Raw genomic sequence first — 6,293 nt, 5'->3', positions numbered from 1 at the left:
TCCCTGAAAGCTGAGCTCCCTAAAGCACCTGTTGGCGACGTCAGGGAGCGCACCTGGGGCGGCGCGCGCACACCCCCTGGACCGCCCCCTCTCGTCCCGCCCGCGAGGGAGCACGACGACGGAGAGGCGCGCCCGCGCCGCGGGGCTGCGGACCACACTTCCCAGGGGCGCTGGCGCGCTCGGCCCCGCCCCGCGTCCTAGAATCCCTTTCAAGCCGGAAGCCGGACGTGTGCCTGGGTTTCCGTCTGGGCCGCAGGGCTGTCCGTCACGAAGGTTTCCGGATCATGGTTGGGCCATTTTGAACGAATTCTAGGTCCGAGCCCCTCCTGCAGGAGGTGAGCGGAGTCCCTGCCCCGTCGCTTCCCATTCAGCCGCGCGGCGGGCCGCCCTGCTTAGGGTGGGTGGGCTTGCAGCCTCTGGAGGTTGGGAGAAAGTTGGGCATCGATGGGGAGTGCGGTTCCAAAGAGTTTCAGAGTTGAGAGTGAAAAGGGGACTGACTGTTTAGAAGTAACTCGACCTGCAGTCTTGGTTCGGCCAGCGACTGAAGTTAGAGAAGGGGCTGCCTCAGCTACAGGGTGTGTTAGGAACAAAGCGCTAACTTGAACCCGTTTCCTTTCGCAAGACTGGAAAACGAGTGCACGAACACTGGCGCTCCAGAAAGAGAGGGCCTCTCTTGAGCCCGCCCAGATAACCCCTCACCCCACGTTCCCACCGAGCGCCCGCCTCCGCCCTGAGTTAGGGTGGAGGGTCTACGGGCGCAGGCGGGGAAGGTCGGCAGAGGCGTCACCGCTCGTCCGGGCTTCTCTCGGCCGCTGATCGCTCGCTTCAACACACTGTTCACCGTGCTTTGCTCCTTAACCCGGGCTTCTGGCCGGGTGCCTCTATACCCCTTTACGTCCGTTTCCTGACGCTCTCACTCCCCTCCCCCACATCCTGTAAGTGTTGCTCCTTTTATTACTTTGCCTGGTGTTTGGCTTAACCAATAAAGCCCCACTCCATTGTGTAAAAGCAATTGGCTCAATATTCTACAAAGGGTCAGATAGTAAATATTTATCGTTCACACCTTTGCAGTTGTAGCAGGAAAGCAGCCATAGACAACACTTAAAGGAATGACTGTGACTGTGTTCCAATAAAACTTTATTGACCCTGAAATTTGAACTTCATGTGTCAGGAAATATTCTTCTTCTTATTTTTCAACCACTTAAATCTGATGTATTATACTCTAGTTGAAAATATGATGCTCAGAATTAATATAGTACTCCAGGTGTAGTTTTTAATCAATGTACAGTGGAATGGGATCATTACTTTTCAACTTCTGGATATAGATCTTATTTTGGTATGACCTAAGATTTTTCTTCCGGAAGAGACCTCTACTTTGTAGGCTTGAAATAGGCAACTCGGGCTGACCCTGTGGCCCAGTGGTTAAGTTTGCACACTCTGCTTGGGTGGCCCAGGTTTCACAGTTTGGATCCTGGGTGCGGACATGGCACCATTCATCAAACCACGCTGAGGTGGTGTCCCACACAGCACAACCAGAAGGACCTATAACTAGAATATACAACTATGTACTGGGGGGCTTTGGGACGAAGGGAAAAAAAGAAAAGAAGATTGGCCACAGATGTTAGCTCACGTGCCAGTCTTAAAAAAAAAAAGAAATAGGCAACTTCATTTTGCCTCTTATCTTCTGTACCTATAAGCCACAACAGCTCCCAAGTTCTCGGTGGGAGATTTCCAGTCTTCTAACACTAAAAAAAAACTCTATTGGGAGAGGCAATGTGCCATGGGCCCTGAGCATCCCTACATGTTCATGCTGGGGATGGCAAGAATACAAGGTCTTAACTGTTCTTTACCTGGGTAATTTCTCAAGGTTGTATGACAGCAAGCAAATACAGAGGCAGTGTCTACCCAGGACACAGAGCATGCCTGCTACCAATTCACTATAAAAGCAGTGACTCTCCCAAGCTGAGTGCTGCTTTCCTGTAATGCAGCCCACTGTTTATGCTGGAATCCATCTAGGCCCATCTGTGTCACTTTCTTGCAACTGGTGGGGGGGGGGGGACCATGGGTAATCGGCTCAAATGTGAAGTCTGGCTACTGCTTTGGCCGTGTAATAAAGTGATATTTGCCGTGTAATAAAGGCCCAGGAATCTCATGTCTTCTGCCAGTATCTATGCAATAATAACAGGCTAGTTTATTAGCTAGTAAGTTGGGTAAAATCCTAGCCCTTTCACAGTTCTGGACAGACATGTAAAATAATTTTACATGACAGGGCTGGCCCCGTGGCCGAGTGGTTAAGTTCGCAAACTCTGCTTCGGCAGCCCAGGGTTTGGCTGGTTCGGATCCTGGGTGTGGACATGGCACTGCTTGTCAGGTCACGCTGAGTAGCATCCCACATGCCACAACTAGAAGGACCCACAACTAAAATATACAACTATGTACTGGGGGGATTTGGGGAGAAAAAGCAGGAAAAAAAAAGAAGACTGGCAACAGTTGTTAGCTCAGGTGCCAATCTTAAAAAATTTTTTTTACATGCGAATACAATCTTGATTATTGTGCAAAAGTTCCTGCAGAGATGCATTGATCAAACATTTACCGAGGGCGTACTATGTGCCAGGCGCTCTGCTTGGTATAGGAGATACAGAAATGAATGACAGTGTCTCTCCCTGTAGGAACACATTATCCAGTAGGAGAGAAAGTCATCCCTGAGTCCTGTCTCACTTCCCAGTCCAATTCATTAGCAAGTCCTATAGACTCTACTTTCAAGACATATCCAGCGTTGTGGGGCTGGCCTGGTGGTGTAGTGGTTAGGTTTGGCATGCTCTGCTTCAGCGGCCAGGGTTCACAGGTTTGGATTCCAGGCACGGACCTACATCACTCATCAAACTAGGCTGTGGCAGCGACCTGCATACAAAATAGAGGAAAGACTGGCACAGATGTCAGCTCAGGGTTAATTTTCCTCTCTCTCACACACACACACACAATCTCTCTCTCTCCAGTGTTGAGTCACTTCTCACTACCTCTACTGTGACCACCACTATTTCTCATCTGAATCATGGTGATAGCTCCCTAACTGGTCTCTCTGCTTCTGCCCTCGCTCCACTTTAGAACATGAGAACCAGCTGGGGAACTGAAGAGAGACTGATGTCCAAGCCCCAGCCCAAATCAAATAAACCAGTATTCCTGGAAGCAGGGCCTTGGCATTGGTGATTTTAAAGCTCCCCAAGTCATTCTATGTGTGGCTAAGAGTGAGATCCATTTGCTGCTGACAATGAGAAGATACTGAAGCAAACTGAGACCTGGTCCAATGCTGGGCCTTTGTATGGCTATGCACTACTCAAGCTGTACAGCTGTACATGGTGGTCCTAGTTAGATGTTCTCAGATGACCCTGGCAATAGTGTGGAAGATACACTGAAAGGGCTGAGGTCAGGGGCAGGGTGAACGCTAACCTGGGTATGAAATAATCTAAATGAGAGCCAATTAAAAGCCTGAAATGAGGTAGCGGCAGGGGGATAGAGAAGAGAATGAACTGGAATATACAGGAGGTAACACCAGTAGGACTAAAATAACTAGTGGTAAAGAGGGTGGCTCCTGGCTTCCCTGTCAAAGTTACGGTGAATTAAAAAAGAGGTTTTGGGGTGAAAACAATTTAGTTTTAGATTAAACCACTAAAGGTACCTGTGAGATAGTTCCAGGTGATCAATGACTACATGGTTCTGAAATGTGGGAAAGATCTGGGTGGGAGACCAAGCGGGGGAGTGCATTCTTTGTTGGGCTATTCTCATTTAAAGATTTGAATTTAAGAAACTCTATGGGAGGGGAGACAAAACAAAACTTTCAATGCTCTAATCTCATCAAAATACGTAATTTTATAAAATTGTAGGTACATACTTTTTGTGCTCTGAATTTTCATTTAACATTATTTTCCAGGAATAACTCAACTAAGTGCTGGAGCCATGGGTTCCAATCCTTATTCTGTCACTGTATGACAATATGACCTCAGGAAAGCCACTTCAGCATCATGGGCATCACTTTCCCCATCCACACACAGAACTCAATGTTGCTTACAAGCTTACACACATATTTATATGTATCACTATAGTGCACATGCTTGCCATTTTTAATGGCTTATAGTTTCTAAGGGGCTAATGATTATAGAGAAATATAGAGTCCTGAGGAGAATAACAGAAATAGAAGACTAAGTATATTTACAGGCACATACAAGTAAATTGATACCAGAAGATATAGTCAAAGAATGAAATCTAATAGTCTCAAAGTTTTAAGCACCAAATAAAAGCTTAGCAAGAACAACTAGTACTTAGATTCACATGAAACAGACCCTTAGAATTCAAATTTAGATCAGAAATTTGCCTTAAGGAATGTGATGGGAAAGGAGTGTGATTAGCTTATAAATACAGTAAATTATCAAGATATGCAATGGTTAAAACACAATATAGCACGTATCATGCATTTAGTCGCTGTCTTAACTGCTCTCTACTTAACCTGCTTGCCAGGTTACCCAAGAAGCTCCCTCCCTCTGTAAAAGTTGCTCATGGCCTTGGCACAAGACCTCTTGTGGTTAAGTTTGCTGCTTTCTTCTATCACACATAACACTTCTGTTCTCTTCAGTTTAGTTGCAGGCTTAACAAGACTCAGTTGTTTGCTCCTAAAATAGTTTGTCCCAGCATGTGATTATATTTCCCAATACACAATGAGATACTATGTAACTGATGAAATGAGTGCAAACAGTAGTCTTTATGGAAACTAAGTTGAATTGTTGTAGAGTCAAAGGCTACTTGCTAATGACACCCCAGCAGCATTGAGCATGCCTAGTGCCCAGATCTTGGTTTCTAAATAGTTGCCTATTAAAAACAGCCAGGGATTCCTGGAGAAATGGCTCACTCCATATCTGTAGCATTGAAAGTGCAAGGTGAACCTGAGCTGTCTTGTATTAGAAGGCAAGTTAAGTGCCCAAAGACTAGAGAGGGAATGTCAAAAGACATTAAGAGCTACTTGAATGGTTCCAACTGGCCAAATTTGGTATACTTGAGCATCAGAAACAATAATCATAAATTGACTGTAACACATGGAATCATTTGTCATCACTGCCAACTCCTTACTCTGAAAACTGATAATTAAAGGAAAAGAACCGAGCATGACCCTGGCTCTAGTGGATTCCCAGTTGATGAAAGAAAGCTCCTCTGTACAGAAGAATGCTAGTCAGTAAATGCAGAAAGTGACAGAACTAGAAAAATCACCATTTTGCAAATCTTGATGAAGTAACTGATTCAGGCAAGGATCATCATCATTGGAGACCAAAACCACCAGATGAAAGGTTGTTGGTAAACAGGCTGTCCATATGCTGCCAGTGTCAGTCCACAGATTATTTAATTGCAACAAGAAAAACATAGCTTTACGTTAAGAAGATGCGGTGGTTACCACCTCAGCTGAGTGATCAAATCTGCATCAGTGACAGTGCGTCAAGTGGATATTAATGAGACTTTGGATGTGATGCAATATGAAATATATCTGTGAACTGTTAACGGAAACATGTTTAACCTGCCCCCCCACCATGGCCGACTGGTTAACTTTGCATGCTCCGTTTCGGCAGCCTAGGATTTGCTGGTTGGGATCTTGGGCGCGGACCTACACACTGCCTATCAGGCCATGCTGTGGTGGCATCCCACATAGAAGAAGCAGAATGACCTGCAGCTAGGATATACAACTATGTACCGGGGCTTTGGGGAGGAAGAAAAAAAAAAAAGGAAGATTGGCAACAGATGTTAGTTCAGGGTCAGTCTTCCTCACCAAAAAAAAAGGCATACTTAAAAAAAAAAGTTTAACCTGAATTCATCAAGCCTTTGGCCCTAACTGCTAATTTATAGAAACTACAGGAACAAGATAAACAAACGACATGTAAACAAGCAGTTAAATCCTGGATGTGAGACATTCTACAACTGACCTGTGCTCTATTTAAAAAAAAAAAAAAAGTCCTGGAAAAAAATCAAAGGTGGGAGACTGTCTAGACAGATGAAACAGACATAATAATCAAATATAACGTGTGAAACTTGACTAGATCAACAGGGAAAACTTCGACAAGGACTAAGCATTAGCTATCAGGGAATTACTTTCATTTCTGAGGTGTGTAACAGTAGCGTGGCTGTGTAAAAGCCTGTCTTTTTTTTTATGAGATGCGTGCTTCAGTTTTTAGGGGTTAAATGTCCTGTCTGTAAGTTACTTTCCAATTGTTCACTAAAAAATATGCCAAAATGTTAATTTTTGATCTGGATGGTGG

The 6,293-nt window shown here is 45.0% G+C and overlaps 1 long non-coding RNA gene across 1 annotated transcript; it reads left to right on the top strand.

The window, feature by feature from the left end:
* Positions 1-220: 220 nt before the first annotated feature.
* On the top strand, positions 221-688 carry LOC138916333 (uncharacterized). Its single transcript, XR_011423518.1, has 2 exons — positions 221-335; positions 623-688. It is a non-coding gene; the product is annotated as an uncharacterized lncRNA (long non-coding RNA).
* Positions 689-6,293: the final 5,605 nt, after the last annotated feature.

Source organism: Equus caballus, chromosome 11, assembly GCF_041296265.1.
Source record: "Equus caballus isolate H_3958 breed thoroughbred chromosome 11, TB-T2T, whole genome shotgun sequence".
In the NCBI taxonomy this organism is placed as follows: domain Eukaryota; kingdom Metazoa; phylum Chordata; class Mammalia; order Perissodactyla; family Equidae; genus Equus; species Equus caballus.
The sequence above is the reverse complement of the archived record's forward strand: the minus strand, read 5'-3'. Positions and strand labels throughout refer to the sequence as shown.